This window comes from Eurosta solidaginis, chromosome 5 (genome assembly GCF_040869045.1).
Source record: "Eurosta solidaginis isolate ZX-2024a chromosome 5, ASM4086904v1, whole genome shotgun sequence".
NCBI classification, from domain to species: domain Eukaryota; kingdom Metazoa; phylum Arthropoda; class Insecta; order Diptera; family Tephritidae; genus Eurosta; species Eurosta solidaginis.
Genome location: NC_090323.1, coordinates 85,658,660 through 85,678,397, shown reverse-complemented (window position 1 = coordinate 85,678,397; position 19,738 = coordinate 85,658,660). Strand labels below are relative to the sequence as shown.

At 34.0% G+C, this 19,738-nt stretch overlaps 1 protein-coding gene across 6 annotated transcripts in view; it reads right to left on the bottom strand.

Annotated features, from left to right (window-relative positions):
- The window catches only part of cort (cortex), a 616,404-nt gene that overhangs the window by 314,682 nt on the left and 281,984 nt on the right, over nt 1–19,738 (bottom strand). The window lies entirely within an intron of this gene.

Below are 19,738 nucleotides of genomic sequence, written 5' to 3'. Positions count from 1 at the left end.
GAGCTAGCTCCAGGTATTGAATGTATTGTGATATCTGTGTCGCAAATTGGAAGGAAATCAAGCAGTCTTACCGTCAGAGGGAATGTGGATGGCAAGGAGCGTGTATTGACTGTAGATACAGGCGCATCTCATTCCTTGATTCGATCTGATTTAGTCAACAGGAGAGTAAAACCGTTACCTGGAGCAAGGTTGCGTAAGGTCACAGGCGAGTATAACCAAGTCCAGGGAGAAGTGATATGTGAAGTCTTAATTGGGAGGTCATGGTTCTACACAAATTCGTTGCGGCGAAGATCGTTGATGAAGTCATATTGGGAGTCGACTTCTTAGTTAACCATTAACATCAGGATCGATATGCCAAGAAAGATTATGGGCTATGAGAACCACGATGTGCCACTTAACTTCAGTTTGGAAGAAGGGTTCAGCAGTAATCGAGTGCTGGTGAAAGAGATCCGACAAAAACCGCAAAAGTCAAAGGCAGCAGATCGGGAAAAGGTTGATGGAACGAATGGGCCAAACAAATCAAAACCGAAGGTACCTGTGAGAGAAACACTGGCATTGAAAAGCCCTAACGGACGTACTAAAACGAAGGAAAGAATTTCGCAGAAAGAATGCAAGGATGGTTTCAAGCCAGGGCACACTACTGTTGTGAAGCGTCGGAACGATACTGATTATGCAAAGCAAATCCGTCCAGCGCAAGCTCTACGAAGTAGTTCATTGACCAAACAACCTAGTGTGATGGAACGAACCAGGGTAATGAGAAGTAAGATGAACCACAGGTATGACAAAACTTTAATTCGGAAGGTTTCTTAGAGGGAGATTTGGTACTGCTATACAACCCTCACCGGCGGAAAGGTGTTCCATCCAAATATCGGTGCAGCTGGGAAGGCCCGTACAGAGTTTTGAAGATGATCAGTGATGTCATCTACCGCATACAAACAATTGGGAAGCCACGAAGTAGAAGGGTGGTTCATTTGGAGATGCTAGCAGCGTTTAGATCGAGAGATTTGTCTGATCGGGAATCAGACTTAGGTGGAGGGCAGTGTTACGAATATTAGCAAAACTAAGGGGTGCTGCCATCTCTAAGCCGATGCTAAGCAGCGCCTTGCATGCACATCCATAGATCAATCATTATGTATCTACATAAACGAATCAATCATTATGTTTACACATATGTACGTACACGCAGCTGAGAGCAACGCACAAGCACATGCAGATATAGATATCTTATCTGAAATGCTCCTAAAGTTATGCAATTGTGATTGTGGAATTGTCGCTCATACATACAAGCGCATGGGGTATGAGAGAAGCTATAAAAATTATATATCTGTAGTTGTAGCTGAGAAATTTATAGCTAACTAAGTAAATTCTGTAAGCGCCTAGAAGATGCCACGTGGAAATCACAGAGTATAAAAGCATCAGCGGTAGAGGCGCTATGGGCAGGTTCAGTTAAGCACGCTATCTGTCGGGCAATAGATCAGTTTCATTTAAGCTATCAGTAAGTTTGGTTATTAAGCAAGCTAGTTGCAAAGTATAAGTGTTATTGTGAAGTACTTTAATAAAGGCCATTTTTCCATTATTCAATACTTGATTTATTTAGTCAAAAGTTTAGCGATACGAACGTTGCCAGAAAATTGCAAATAAGCGGAATTGCACTAAATTCGTTACACTCTATATATATGCTGCCATGTTTACGGCAAAGCTCTGCTAAAGGTGAAAAGCTCTAAGCTTTTTCTTATACACCAGTAAGCTTTTTCTTATGCGCCACCTAGCGGAAAATCAGTCAGAACACACCAGCGGTGAGATCAGCCAGAACACAAACCGGAAGAATGGATGCGCCACCTAGCATATATATGTGTGTGTGTATATACTGTGTGTATATACTTTGTGTGTGTATTACTTTTTTTTACATACTACTTGTTGGAATTCTTATACTTTTCACAAATAATGCATTTGTTCTTTTTTGGAAAATGGCAGCCTATATGGTATTCATTTTTGAAAATGGTACGAAAAACTTTTACGGATAACTTAGCTTGCTCCTGATTTGTATTTATCAAGTGCTGCGTGTAACACCTATACAAAGTTGGCACGTTTCGAAAGTACTGTGGAAGATATAACTTCGTACTTTTGTTCCTACAATAGTGGGAAGGAACTGCTGGTAGGTGCTCAATGAATGATTTCAAAAGAGCCACATTTATTTCGTCAGACTTATTATGGGGAGGAGGTCTTTTTTTGGTCAGGCAAGAGGTATTTGAAGAGTTATGTTTTTTCTAACACATATTAACGTGTTTTGGGAAAAATTAAGTGTTTTCAGTAAAAGCTGCTGACAAACTTTAAAACGCTTTTCGTTATATGTAATGAAATATGCATAGCTCCACTATTTTTGAAGGCTTTCTGATGTTCTCCTTTGAACGCATTTCCGGGTCATGCACGATAGAAGCCAATCTCTTTGTCGCATCTTGTTGCCTAAGACCCAAAAGTGTTCATTTAGCACCAACCGATCTTGCTCACTAAGCTTTTCACAACACTTTTTACCTACGCAGTGATTTGGGTCAACTTCATACAGCTTTCGTTTTTTACCCCGAAGTCTTTTAGGAAGTCTTCGTTTCTTCTTGTACCCTTGTTCCAACGCATATCTCGTTTTCTTATTCCCCAGAATATGTCTTTTCAGACTCAGTATCGCTATATGGCACCAGTGAGTTTTTCTTGATCGTTCATTGGTATAACAAGTAAGGAAGGCTAAGTTCGGGTGTAACCGAACATTACATACTCAGTTGAGAGCTATAGAGACAAAGTAAGGGAAAATCACCATGTAGGAAAATTAACCTAGGGTAACCCTGGAATGTGTTTGTATGACATGTGTATCAAATGGATGGTATTAAAGAGTATTTTAAGAGGGCCATGGTTCTATAGGTGGACGCCATTTAGGGATATCGCCATAAAGGTGGACCAGGGCTGACTCTAGAATTTGTTTGTACGATATGGGTATCAAATGAAAGGTGTTAATGAGTATTTTAAAAGGGAGTGGGCCTTAGTTCTATAGGTGGACGCCTTTTCGAGATATCGCCATAAAGGTGGACCAGGGGTGACTCTAGAATGCGTTTGTACAATATGGGTATCAAACGAAAGGTGTTAATGAGCATTTTAAAGGGGAGCGGGCCTTAGTTCTATGGGTGGACGCCTTTTCGAGATATCGCCATAAAGGTGGACCAGGGGTGACTCTAGAATGCGTTTGTACAATATGGGTATCAAATGAAAGGTGTTAAAGAGTATTTTAAAAGGGAGTGGGCCTTAGTTCTATAGGTGGATGCCTTTTCGAGATATCGCCATAAAGGTGGACCAGGGGTGACTCTAGAATGCGTTCATGCAATATGGGTATCAAATGAAAGGTGTTAATGAGTATTTTAAAAGGGCGTGGGCCTTAGTTCTATAGGTAGACGTCTTTTCGAGATATCGCCATAAAGGTGGACCAGGGGTGACTCTAGAATTTGTTTGTACGATATGGATATCAAATGAAAGGTGTTAATCAGTATTTCAAAAGGGAGTGGCCTTAGTTCGATAGGTGGACGTCTTTTCGAGATATCGCCATAAAGGTGGACCAGGGGTGACTCTAGAATTTGTTTATACGATATGGGTATCAAATGAAAGGTGTTAATGAGAATTTTAAAAGGGAGTGGGCCTTAGTTCTATAGGTGGATGCATTTTCGGGATATCGTTATAAAGGTGGACCAGGGTTGACTCTAGAATGCGTTAGTACAATATCAAACGAAAGGTTATAATGAGTATTTTAAAAGGGAGTGGACCTTAGTTCTATATGTGGACGCCTTTTTGAGATATCGCCATAAAGGTGGACCAGGGGTGACTCTAGAATGTGTTTGTACGATATGGGTATCAAATTAAAGGTATTAATGAGGGTTTTAAAAGGGAGTGGTGGTAGTTGTATATGTGAAGGCGTTTTCGAGATATCGACCAAAATGTGGACCAGGGTGACCCATACCATCATCTGTCGGGTAACGCTAATTTATTTATATATGTAATACCACGAACAGTATTCCTGCCAAGATTCCAAGGGCTTTTGATTGAAGGTGTCACACCCATTTTACGAAGTTTTTTCATAAGTTATATTTTGCGTCAATAAACCAATCCAATTACCATGTTTTATCCCTTTTTTCGTATTTGGTACAGAATTATGGCATTTTTTTTAATTTTTCGTAATTTTCGATATCGAAAAAGTGGGCGTGGTCATAGTCGGATTTCGGCCATTTTTTATACCAATACAAAGTGAGTTCTGATAATTACGTGAACTGAGTTTAGTAAAGATATATCGATTTTTGCTCAAGTTATCCTGTTAGCGGCCGAGCGGAAGGACAGACGGTCGACTGTGTATAAAAACTGGGCGTGGCTTCAACAGATTTCGCCCTTTTTCACAGAAAACCGTTATCGTCCTAGAATCTTAGCCCCTACAAAATTTCACAAGGATTGGTAAATGTTTGTTCGGCTTATGGCATTAAAAATATTCTAGACAAATTAAATAAAAAAGGCGGAGCCACTCCCATTTTGAAAATTTCTTTTATTTTTGTATTTTGTTGCTCCATATCATTACTGGAGTTGAATGTTGACATAATTTACTTATATACTGTAAAGGTATTAACTTTTTTTTTTTAAATTTGACTTAAAAAAAAATTTTTTTAAGTGGGCGTGGTCGTTCTCCGATTTTGCTAATTTTTATCAAGCATTCATATAGAAATAGCAGTAACGTTCCTGCCAAATTTCGTCATGATATCTTCAACGACTGCCAAATTACAGCTTGCAAACTTCTAAATTACCTTCTTTTAAAACTGGGCGGTGCCACGCCCATTGTCCAATTTTTTACAAATTTTCTATTCTGCGTCATACGTTCAACTCACCTACCAAGTTTCATCGCTTTATCCGTCTTTGGTAATGAATTACCGCACTTTTTCGATTTTTTGAAATTTTCGCGTGGTTATAGTCCGATATCGTTCATTTTAAATAGCGATCTGAGATGAGTGCCCAGGAACCTACATACCATATTTCATCAAGATACCTCAAAATTTACTCAAGTTATCGTGTTAACGGACGGACGGACGGACGGACATGGCTCAATAAAAATTTTTTCCGATACTGATGATTTTGATATATGGAAGTCTATATCTATCTCGATTACTTTATACCTGTACAACCAACCGTTATCCAATCAAAGTTAATATACTCTGTGAGCTTTGCTCAACTGAGTATAAAAACACAGTTTTTTTATTTTATTTTAAAGATAATATAAAACAAGTAAGAACGGGACTGTCTTCGGCTGTGCCGAAGACTTCATACCTTTCATGAATGGGGCTGAACAATAATCTTATCCCGTTCGTAATCTCCGAATAATCGGATGTATAAGATAAGAAATATATAGTGAACAGATCTGCATACCTTAACGATTTTTAAGATAAATATAAAATAAAAAACAGGTAGGTACTTTGTGTGAGGATGCAAAGTTTCTGGTTTTTTGTGGTCTGCGTGTAAAAACTATGACTGCGAATCACGTATTTCAACAATATATGACGTAAACGTAACTATTTGATGAATTTTGAAGCTTCTAGCCGTAAAAAGGGGGCAAAAATTGAGTTTATATGGGGTATATAATATATATACCACCGATCTCTATGATTTTTTCAGACAACAATATATGCTATACACGTAAGCATTTGGTGAAATTTGAAGCTTCTAGCTGTTAAAATGGGGAAGAAATTGCGCAAAGTTTCTTATCTGAACAATCGGTTGTATGGGATATATACTATATATACCACCGGTATCTATGATTTTCTCAGACAACAATATATGCTATACACGTAAGCATTTAGTGAAATTTGAACATATCTAAACAATTTTTAAGATAAATATAAAATAAAAAATAGGTAGGTAATCTGTGTGAGGATGCAAAGCTTCACGTTTTTTGTGGTCTGCATGTAACAACTATGACTACGAATCACGTATTTCAAAAATATATGACGTAAACGTAACTATTTGATGAAATTTGATGAATTTTGAAGCTTCTAGCGGTAAAAAAGGGGCAAAAATGACAGTTTATATGAAGTATATAATATATATACCACCGATCTCTATGATTTTTTCAGACAACAATATATGCTATATACGTAAACATATGGTGAAATTTGAAGCGTCTAGCTGTTAAAAAGGGGCAGAAATTGCGCAAAGTTTTTTAACTGAACAATCGGTTGTATGAGATATATACTATATATACCATCGATCTCAATGATTTTTTCAGACAACAATATATGCTATACACGTAAGCATTTGGTGAAAGTTGAAGCTTCTAGCTGTTAAAATGGGGAAGAAATTGCGCAAAGTTTCTTATCTGAACAATCGGTAGTATGGGATATATACTATATATACCACCGGTATCTATGATTTTCTCAGAAAACAATATATGCTATACACGTAAGCATTTAGTGAAATTTGAACATATCTAAACGATTTTTAAGATAAATATAAAATAAAAAATAGGTAGGTAATCTGTGTGAGGATGCAAAGCTTCACGGTTTTTGTGGTCTGCATGTAAAAACAATGACTACGAATCACGTATTTCAAAAATATATGACGTAAACGTAACTATTTGATGAATTTTGAAGCTTCTAGCCGTAAAAAGGGGCAAAAATGAGAGTTTATATGAAGTATATAATATATATACCACCGATCTCTATGATTTTTTCAGACAACAATATATGCTATATACGTAAGCATTTTGTGAAATTTGAAGCTTCTAGCTGTTAAAACGGGGCAGACATTGCGCAAAGTTTCTTATCTGAACAATCGGTTGTATGAGATATATACTATATATACAACCGATCTCTATGATTTTTTCAGACAACAATATATGCTATATACGTAAGAATTCGGTGAAATTTGAAGCTTCTAGCTGTTAAAATGGGGCTAAAATTTGCGAAAATATATATATATATACTATATATACCACCATATATATACTATATATACCACCGATCTTCATGATTTTTTCAGACAACAATATATGCTATATACTTAAGCATTTGGTGAAATTTGAAGCTTCTAGCTGTTAAAATGGGGTAGAAATTGCGAAAAGTTTCTTATCTGAACAATCGGTTGTATGAGATATATACTATATATACAACCGATCTCTATGATTTTTTCAGACAACAATATATGCTATATACGTAAGCAATCGGTGAAATTTGAAGCTTATAGCTGTTAAAATGGGGTAGAAATTGCGAAAAGTTTCTTATCTGAACAATCGGTTGTATGAGATATATACTATATATACAACCGATCTCTATGATTTTTTCAGACAACAATATATGCTATATACGTAAGCAATCGGTGAAATTTGAAGCTTATAGCTGTTAAAATGGGGTAGAAATTGCGAAAAGTTTCTTATCTGAACAATCGGTTGTATGAGATATATACTATATATACAACCGATCTCTATGATTTTTTCAGACAACAATATATGCTATATACGTAAGAATTCGGTGAAATTTGAAGCTTCTAGCTGTTAAAATGGGGCTAAAATTTGCGAAAATATATATATATATACTATATATACCACCATATATATACTATATATACCACCGATCTTCATGATTTTTTCAGACAACAATATATGCTATATACCTAAGCATTCGTTGAAATTTGAAGCCTCTAGCTCTTAAAATGGGGCAGTAATTATGAAAAGTTCCTTATCTGAACAATCGGTTGTGGGGGATATATACTATATATACGACCGATCTCATCAATTTTTTCAGGCAACAATATGTGCAATATACGAAAGTATATGGTGAAGTTTGAAGCTTCAATCTGTTAAATTAGGTAAGATATTACAAAAATCCGCTTTTTCTGAAAAATCGGTTGTATGGAGGATATATGCTATAGTGGTCCGATCCGGTCGGTTCCGACAAATGTCTAATCGGACACCCAAATACACCCGCTCACCAAATTTTATGAAGATATCTCAAAAATTGAGGGACTAGTTTGCATACAAACAGACAGACGGACAGACGGACATGGCTAAATCAACTCAGCTCTTCAACCTGATTATTTCGATATAATTAATGGTGGGTCTATCTATTTTCCTTTAAGGACTTACAATTTTCGGTTTCGTGACGAAATTAATATACCATTTCATTTTCATGAAAGGTATAAATATAGGTAGGTAATCTGTGTGAGGATGCAAAGCTTCACGTTTTTTGTGGTCTGCATGTAAAAACTATGACTACGAATCACGTATTTCAAAAATATATGACGTAAACGTAACTATTTGATGAAATTTGATGAATTTTGAAGCTTCTAGCCGTAAAAAAGGGGCAAAAATGACAGTTTATATGAAGCATATAATATATATACCACCGATCTCTATGATTTTTTCAGACAACAATATATGCTATATACGTAAGCATATGGTGAAATTTGAAGCGTCTAGCTGTTAAAAAGGGGCAGAAATTGCGCAAAGTTTCTTAACCGAACAATCGGTTGTATGAGATATATACTATATATACCATCGATCTCAATGATTTTTTCAGACAACAATATATGCTATACACGTAAGCATTTGGTGAAAGTTGAAGCTTCTAGCTGTTAAAATGGGGAAGAAATTGCGCAAAGTTTCTTATCTGAACAATCGGTAGTATGGGATATATACTATATATACCACCGGTATCTATGATTTTCTCAGACAACAATATATGCTATACACGTAAACATTTAGTGAAATTTGAACATATCTAAACGATTTTTAAGATAAATATAAAATAAAAAATAGGTAGGTAATCTGTGTGAGGATGCAAAGCTTCACGTTTTTTGTGGTCTGCATGTAAAAACAATGACTACGAATCACGTATTTCAAAAATATATGATGTAAACGTAACTATTTGATGAAATTTGATGAATTTTGAAGCTTCTAGCCGTAAAAAGGGGCAAAAATGAAAGTTTATATGAAGTATATAATATATATACCACCGATCTCTATGATTTTTTCAGACAACAATATATGCTATATACGTAAGCATTTTGTGAAATTTGAAGCTTCTAGCTGTTAAAACGGGGCAGAAATTGCGCAAAGTTTCTTATCTGAACAATCGGTTGTATGAGATATATACTATATATACAACCGATCTCTGTGATTTTTTCAGACAACAATATATGCTATATACTTAAGCATTAGGTGAAATTTGAAGCTTCTAGCTGTTAAAATGGGGTAGAAATTGCGAAAAGTTTCTTATCTGAACAATCGGTTGTATGAGATATATACTATATATACAACCGATCTCTATGATTTTTTCAGACAACAATATATGCTATATACGTAAGCAATCGGTGAAATTTGAAGCTTATAGCTGTTAAAATGGGGTAGAAATTGCGAAAAGTTTCTTATCTGAACAATCGGTTGTATGAGATATATACTATATTACAACCGATCTCTGTGATTTTTTCAGACAACAATATATGCTATATACCTAAGCATTAGTTGAAATTTGAAGCCTCTAGCTCTTAAAATGGGGCAGTAATTACGAAAAGTTCCTTATCTGAACAATCGGTTGTGGGGGATATATACTATATATACCAACGGTATCTATGATTTTCTCAGACAACAATATATGCTATACACATAAGCATTTAGTGAAATTTGAACATATCTAAACGATTTTTAAGATAAATATAAAATAAAAAATAGGTAGGTAATCTGTGTGAGGATGCAAAGCTTCACGTTTTTTGTGGTCTGCATGTAAAAACAATGACTACGAATCACGTATTTAAAAAATATATGGCGTAAACGTAACTATTTGATGAAATTTGATGAATTTTGAAGCTTCTAGCCGTAAAAAGGGGCAAAAATGAGAGTTTATATGAAGTATATAATATATATACCACCGATCTCTATGATTTTTTCAGACAACAATATATGCTATATACGTAAGCATTTTGTGAAATTTGAAGCTTCTAGCTGTTAAAACGGGGCAGAAATTGCGCAAAGTTTCTTATCTGAACAATCGGTTATATGAGATATATACTATATATACAACCGATCTCTGTGATTTTTTCAGACAACAATATATGCTATATACTTAAGCATTTGGTGAAATTTGAAGCTTCTAGCTGTTAAAATGGGGTAGAAATTGCGAAAAGTTTCTTATCTGAACAATCGGTTGTATGAGATATATACTATATATACAACCGATCTCTGTGATTTTTTCAGACAACAATATATGCTATATACCTAAGCATTAGTTGAAATTTGAAGCCTCTAGCTCTTAAAATGGGGCAGTAATTACGAAAAGTTCCTTATCTGAACAATCGGTTGTGGGGGATATATACTATATATACTACCGATCTCATCAATTTTTTTAGGCAACAATATGTGCAATATACGAAAGTATATGGTGAAGTTTGAAGCTTCAATCTGTTAAATTAGGTAAGATATTACAAAAATCCTCTTTTTCTGAAAAATCGGTTGTATGGAGGATATATGCTATAGTGGTCCGATCCGGTCGGTTCCGACAAATGTCTAATCGGACACCCAAATACACCCGCTCACCAAATTTTATCAAGATATCTCAAAAATTGAGGGACTAGTTTGCATACAAACAGACAGACGGACAGACGGACATGGCTAAATCAACTCAGCTCTTCAACCTGATTATTTCGGTATACTTAATGGTGGGTCTATCTATTTTCCTTTAAGGACTTACAATTTTCGGTTTCGTGACGAAATTAATATACCATTTCATTTTCATGAAAGGTATAAAAATAGGTAGGTAATCTGTGTGAGGATGCAAAGCTTCATGTTTTTTGTGGTCTGCATGTAAAAACCATGACTACGAATCACGTATTTCAAAAATATACGACGTAAACGTAACTATTTGATGAAATTTGATGAATTTTGAAGCTTCTAGCCGTAAAAAAGGGGCAAAAATGACAGTTTATATGAAGTATATAATATATATACCACCGATCTCTATGATTTTTTCAGACAACAATATATGCTATACACGTAAGCATTTGGTGAAAGTTGAAGCTTCTAGCTGTTAAAATGGGGAAGAAATTGCGCAAAGTTTCTTATCTGAACAATCGGTAGTATGGGATATATACTATATATACCAACGGTATCTATGATTTTCTCAGACAACAATATATGCTATACACGTAAGCATTTAGTGAAATTTGAACATATCTAAACGATTTTTAAGATAAATATAAAATAAAAAATAGGTAGGTAATCTGTGTGAGGATGCAAAGCTTCACGTTTTTTGTGGTCTGCATGTAAAAACAATGACTACGAATCACGTATTTAAAAAATATATGGCGTAAACGTAACTATTTGATGAAATTTGATGAATTTTGAAGCTTCTAGCCGTAAAAAGGGGCAAAAATGAGAGTTTATATGAAGTATATAATATATATACCACCGATCTCTATGATTTTTTCAGACAACAATATATGCTATATACGTAAGCATTTTGTGAAATTTGAAGCTTCTAGCTGTTAAAACGGGGCAGAAATTGCGCAAAGTTTCTTATCTGAACAATCGGTTGTATGAGATATATACTATATATACAACCGATCTCTGTGATTTTTTCAGACAACAATATATGCTATATACTTAAGCATTTGGTGAAATTTGAAGCTTCTAGCTGTTAAAATGGGGTAGAAATTGCGAAAAGTTTCTTATCTGAACAATCGGTTGTATGAGATATATACTATATATACAACCGATCTCTATGATTTTTTCAGACAACAATATATGCTATATACCTAAGCATTAGTTGAAATTTGAAGCCTCTAGCTCTTAAAATGGGGCAGTAATTACGAAAAGTTCCTTATCTGAACAATCGGTTGTGGGGGATATATACTATATATACCAACGGTATCTATGATTTTCTCAGACAACAATATATGCTATACACATAAGCATTTAGTGAAATTTGAACATATCTAAACGATTTTTAAGATAAATATAAAATAAAAAATAGGTAGGTAATCTGTGTGAGGATGCAAAGCTTCACGTTTTTTGTGGTCTGCATGTAAAAACAATGACTACGAATCACGTATTTAAAAAATATATGGCGTAAACGTAACTATTTGATGAAATTTGATGAATTTTGAAGCTTCTAGCCGTAAAAAGGGGCAAAAATGAGAGTTTATATGAAGTATATAATATATATACCACCGATCTCTATGATTTTTTCAGACAACAATATATGTTATATACGTAAGCATTTTGTGAAATTTGAAGCTTCTAGCTGTTAAAACGGGGCAGAAATTGCGCAAAGTTTCTTATCTGAACAATCGGTTATATGAGATATATACTATATATACAACCGATCTCTGTGATTTTTTCAGACAACAATATATGCTATATACTTAAGCATTTGGTGAAATTTGAAGCTTCTAGCTGTTAAAATGGGGTAGAAATTGCGAAAAGTTTCTTATCTGAACAATCGGTTGTATGAGATATATACTATATATACAACCGATCTCTGTGATTTTTTCAGACAACAATATATGCTATATACCTAAGCATTAGTTGAAATTTGAAGCCTCTAGCTCTTAAAATGGGGCAGTAATTACGAAAAGTTCCTTATCTGAACAATCGGTTGTGGGGGATATATACTATATATACTACCGATCTCATCAATTTTTTTAGGCAACAATATGTGCAATATACGAAAGTATATGGTGAAGTTTGAAGCTTCAATCTGTTAAATTAGGTAAGATATTACAAAAATCCTCTTTTTCTGAAAAATCGGTTGTATGGAGGATATATGCTATAGTGGTCCGATCCGGTCGGTTCCGACAAATGTCTAATCGGACACCCAAATACACCCGCTCACCAAATTTTATCAAGATATCTCAAAAATTGAGGGACTAGTTTGCATACAAACAGACAGACGGACAGACGGACATGGCTAAATCAACTCAGCTCTTCAACCTGATTATTTCGGTATACTTAATGGTGGGTCTATCTATTTTCCTTTAAGGACTTACAATTTTCGGTTTCGTGACGAAATTAATATACCATTTCATTTTCATGAAAGGTATAAAAATAGGTAGGTAATCTGTGTGAGGATGCAAAGCTTCATGTTTTTTGTGGTCTGCATGTAAAAACCATGACTACGAATCACGTATTTCAAAAATATACGACGTAAACGTAACTATTTGATGAAATTTGATGAATTTTGAAGCTTCTAGCCGTAAAAAAGGGGCAAAAATGACAGTTTATATGAAGTATATAATATATATACCACCGATCTCTATGATTTTTTCAGACAACAATATATGCTATACACGTAAGCATTTGGTGAAAGTTGAAGCTTCTAGCTGTTAAAATGGGGAAGAAATTGCGCAAAGTTTCTTATCTGAACAATCGGTAGTATGGGATATATACTATATATACCAACGGTATCTATGATTTTCTCAGACAACAATATATGCTATACACGTAAGCATTTAGTGAAATTTGAACATATCTAAACGATTTTTAAGATAAATATAAAATAAAAAATAGGTAGGTAATCTGTGTGAGGATGCAAAGCTTCACGTTTTTTGTGGTCTGCATGTAAAAACAATGACTACGAATCACGTATTTAAAAAATATATGGCGTAAACGTAACTATTTGATGAAATTTGATGAATTTTGAAGCTTCTAGCCGTAAAAAGGGGCAAAAATGAGAGTTTATATGAAGTATATAATATATATACCACCGATCTCTATGATTTTTTCAGACAACAATATATGCTATATACGTAAGCATTTTGTGAAATTTGAAGCTTCTAGCTGTTAAAACGGGGCAGAAATTGCGCAAAGTTTCTTATCTGAACAATCGGTTGTATGAGATATATACTATATATACAACCGATCTCTGTGATTTTTTCAGACAACAATATATGCTATATACTTAAGCATTTGGTGAAATTTGAAGCTTCTAGCTGTTAAAATGGGGTAGAAATTGCGAAAAGTTTCTTATCTGAACAATCGGTTGTATGAGATATATACTATATATACAACCGATCTCTATGATTTTTTCAGACAACAATATATGCTATATACGTAAGCAATCGGTGAAATTTGAAGCTTATAGCTGTTAAAATGGGGTAGAAATTGCGAAAAGTTTCTTATCTGAACAATCGGTTGTATGAGATATATACTATATATACAACCGATCTCTATGATTTTTTCAGACAACAATATATGCTATATACGTAAGCAATCGGTGAAATTTGAAGCTTATAGCTGTTAAAATGGGGTAGAAATTGCGAAAAGTTTCTTATCTGAACAATCGGTTGTATGAGATATATACTATATATACAACCGATCTCTATGATTTTTTCAGACAACAATATATGCTATATACGTAAGTATTCGCTGAAATTTGAAGCTTCTAGCTGTTAAAATGGGGCTAAAATTTGCGAAAATATATATATATATATACTATATATATATATACTATATATACCACCATATATATACTATATATACCACCGATCTTTATGATTTTTTCAGACAACAATATATGCTATATACCTAAGCATTCGTTGAAATTTGAAGCCTCTAGCTCTTAAAATGGGGCAGTAATTACGAAAAGTTCCTTATCTGAACAATCGGTTGTGGGGGATATATACTATATATACGAACGATCTCATCAATTTTTTCAGGCAACAATATGTGCAATATACGAAAGTATATGGTGAAGTTTGAAGCTTCAATCTGTTAAATTAGGTAAGATATTACAAAAATCCTCTTTTTCTGAAAAATTGGTTCTATGGAGGATATATGCTATAGTGGTCCGATCCGGTCGGTTCCGACAAATGTCTACTCGGACACCCAAATACACCCGCTCACCAAATTTTATCAAGATATCTCAAAAATTGAGGGACTAGTTTGCATACAAACAGACAGACGGACAGACGGACAGACGGACATGGCTAAATCAACTCAGCTCTTCAACCTGATTATTTCGATATACTTAATGGTGGGTCTATCTATTTTCCTTTAAGGACTTACAATTTTCGGTTTCGTGACGAAATTAATATACCATTTCATTTTCATGAAAGGTATAAAAATAGGTAGGTAATCTGTGTGAGGATGCAAAGCTTCACGTTTTTTGTGGTCTGCATGTAAAAACTATGACTACGAATCACGTATTTCAAAAATATATGACGTAAACGTAACCATTTGATGAAATTTGATGAATTTTGAAGCTTCTAGCCGTAAAAAAGGGGCAAAAATGACAGTTTATATGAAGTATATAATATATATACCACCGATCTATATGATTTTTTCAGACAACAATATATGCTATATACGTAAGCATATGGTGAAATTTGAAGCGTCTAGCTATTAAAAAGGGGCAGAAATTGCGCAAAGTTTCTTAACTGAACAATCGGTTGTATGAGATATATACTATATATACCATCGATCTCAATGATTTTTTCAGACAACAATATATGCTATACACGTAAGCATTTGGTGAAAGTTGAAGCTTCTAGCTGTTAAAATGGGAAAGAAATTGCGCAAAGTTTCTTATCTGAACAATCGGTAGTATGGGATATATACTATATATACCACCGGTATATATGATTTTCTCAGACAACAATATATGCTATACACGTAAGCATTTAGTGAAATTTGAACATATCTAAACGATTTTTAAGATAAATATAAAATAAAAAATAGGTAGGTAATCTGTGTGAGGATGCAAAGCTTCACGTTTTTTGTGGTCTGCATGTAAAAACAATGACCACGAATCACGTATTTCAAAAATATATGACGTAAACGTAACTATTTGATGAAATTTGATGAATTTTGAAGCTTCTAGCCGTAAAAAGGGGCAAAAATGAGAGTTTATATGAAGTATATAATATATATACCACCGATCTCTATGATTTTTTCAGACAACAATATATGCTATATACGTAAGCATTTTGTGAAATTTGAAGCTTCTAGCTGTTAAAACGGGGCAGAAATTGCGCAAAGTTTCTTATCTGAACAATCGGTTGTATGAGATATATACTATATATACAACCGATCTCTGTGATTTTTTCAGACAACAATATATGCTATATACTTAAGCATTTGGTGAAATTTGAAGCTTCTAGCTGTTAAAATGGGGTAGAAATTGCGAAAAGTTTCTTATCTGAACAATCGGTTGTATGAGATATATACTATATATACAACCGATCTCTATGATTTTTTCAGACAACAATATATGCTATATACGTAAGCAATCGGTGAAATTTGAAGCTTATAGCTGTTAAAATGGGGTAGAAATTGCGAAAAGTTTCTTATCTGAACAACCGGTTGTATGAGATATATACTATATATACAACCGATCTCTATGATTTTTTCAGACAACAATATATGCTATATACGTAAGCAATCGGTGAAATTTGAAGCTTATAGCTGTTAAAATGGGGTAGAAATTGCGAAAAGTTTCTTATCTGAACAATCGGTTGTATGAGATATATACTATATACACAACCGATCTCTATGATTTTTGCAGACAACAATATATGCTATATATGTAAGTATTCGGTGAAATTTGAAGCTTCTAGCTGTTAAAATGGGGCTAAAATTTGCGAAAATATATATATATATATATACTATATATATATACTATATATACCACCATATATATACTATATATACCACCGATCTTTATGATTTTTTCAGACAACAATATATGCTATATACCTAAGCATTCATTGAAATTTGAAGCCTCTAGCTCTTAAAATGGGGCAGTAATTACGAAAAGTTCCTTATCTGAACAATCGGTTGTGGGGGATATATACTATATATACGACCGATCTCATCAATTTTTTCAGGCAACAATATGTGCAATATACGAAAGTATATGGTGAAGTTTGAAGCTTCAATCTGTTAAATTAGGTAAGATATTACAAAAATCCTCTTTTTCTGAAAAATCGGTTGTATGGAGGATATATGCTATAGTGGTCCGATCCGGTCGGTTCCGACAAATGTCTAATCGGACACCCAAATACACCCGCTCACCAAATTTTATCAAGATATCTCAAAAATTGAGAGACTAGTTTGCATACAAACAGACAGACGGACAGACGGACATGGCTAAATCAACTCAGCTCTTCAACCTGATTATTTCGGTATACTTAATGGTGGGTCTATCTATTTTCCTTTAAGGACTTACAATTTTCGGTTTCGTGACGAAATTAATATACCATTTCATTTTCATGAAAGGTATAATAATTAATCACCTCATTTTGTAAAAGCTCCATGTTAAAATAATAAAATAATTTTATTGGATCTCACGAACTTAAGCAGAAATGATTTGTATCGAACTAAAATATATATTTTCGTTTTCAGCCATATTTTTTTCTTTTTGCAAAATGGTTGCTTAAATCATGCATATACAGTATAATTGCAACAAGTGCTTTTGCGAACAATATAAATATACACGATAAAAGTGAAAATAAACGTTACTCGTAAGATACCACAGAGAAGCACTTTTGAGGTAAGTACATGTATATAATACTTCTATATCAATACCTTCCTATCTTCCTAATGTGCAAACTTTCTGTCAATCATTAGGGGGACTCATGTAACCGTATAAATGCCTTATAAAGTGTGTAAACGTATAAATTTATCTAGTGCGTAAACGAACTGTCAAATTTTGTATGAAAAATCATTTACACAATTTGTATAAATTTGCGCGCACATTTCATTGTGTAAACGCGGTAAACTCAAAGGAATGCAACCTTGCAGATATTACAGCAGGCATTTTCATCAGAAATCTCCAACATCCAAGTCATTTACAAGAATATCTTAGTAAAGACGTTTTAGTTTTGATTTTTCACTTAATCTTGGCATTTTTTAATTTGTATAACAATCAAAAAATTTTTGTTTGGCAATAATACAGCTGATAAACAATCAAGTTTATCAAGAGTATTTCTAGGTGCGTTCATATAACAGCGTGAGTAAATGGATATAATTTTACACCTTATAAGTTTATATGCTTTCATGAGTCGCCCTATTATTTGCTGAAACTGTGCAAATGTATGTTCTGCGCATGCGCGGGCTTTGTTAGTGTTAGTGAATTGTAGTAGCGTGTGTAAAAAAAGTATTAAAGGGGAAGCAACGGGCCACTGTCCCCTTTACCCAACTTCTGCATACTAATTGTTATAAAATCTCAGTTTAGTCGATTAAATATTGAAAAGGCCAACAAATACAATACAAGGCTTATTATTTAAGCATGGGCTGCATTAGTTACATAATTAGTAAAAAAAAACTAGGCGGAGAATTCATATTTTTGAAATGAAAAAAATTCAAATATACATGTATAAAAATATACTTATACATACATCCCAACAAGCAACGTTTTTAAAAACAATTTAAAGTGAATTAGCCTGAATAAACGACATATAGACGTGTTCAAAATTTTAGTTATATTGAGTTTTTTAATAAGTAAATTATAATAAAGTAATAAAGTAAACAAAATATGAGTACTGGGCTGGCTGCTATTGGTGTTGAAATAATGTTAATTTTGTAAATTTTACTTATAACAGCTGAAAATCTTACGACCGCTAACAAGATTTGTTTTTAATTTATGCCACTCGTGGCGCCTACGCACATTTTGTGACTGTTAATTCTGAGCATGAGAAATTCGTAGTTGGCATTATTTGCTTTTTTTTTGTCGCTTTTTGGTCACTAAGGGCTCATTTACATACGTATATCTGCACACTCAGCACAAATCGGTAATGCTATTTTGCGGGGTTCTTAAAACAAAAGCTTACTTTTTCATTTGGAGAATGAAATAGCCTAATGTACAATATTGATAGAAGCAATGCGGCTTGTTGAAATATACATATTTTTAAGCCCCTCTTTTACAAAAATTTAACGACAGCCTTGAGATTTTGTCTTCTTCTCTCGTTGTACTTATATCTGTACTGTAATGTTTGACATGCTCCACAGTTCAGTAGTAGTGGTATAGAAGTATTACATATATATGGGCAAGTAGCAATTTGCGGTCACAAAAAAAGTAAACAAATCTCAAAATTCATTTACACTAAAATTTCTTTTTGATTTAGCTTGATAACGCTACTATTCTCTATTAAAAAAATTTATGAGATGATTCAAATCATGCAAAACTATCGGTTTTCAGCAAAAAACTAATATCTGTATTTTTGTTGGTTACACTTAAATTGCGGGAAGGACTCGATATACAAGCTCAGAATAGGTGAAGAGGCGTAAATGAAGCTGTCATTCGTAATCTACGTAGAACAATACACACAATGCTTACAACTTTGTTTATATGGTCTGAGCAAGTCATCGTCGAGTTTACAACAAATCCCAAATTTTTAGCCTTTTCAGTAAATACTAAATCAGCGTTACCAGTATACAACTATGGAATATCTTCTACATGCACTACACTGCTACTTATAGGCAACACATATGACTTAACAGCATTCAAACAAAGACAAATAACAGTAGCCCATTGTGACATAGATGATAGATCACAATTAATTGTATAGCACGAATCTTCAGCAAGACCAACACGACTGGACAAATACAATTGTATATCGTCAGCATAGACGGTAACCTGTACATGCTGATACACAGAGAATACATCATTGACAAAGAGACTAAATAAAAGGGGACCAAGAACGTATCCTTGCGGTACACCAGCGGTAACGATACTAGACATAG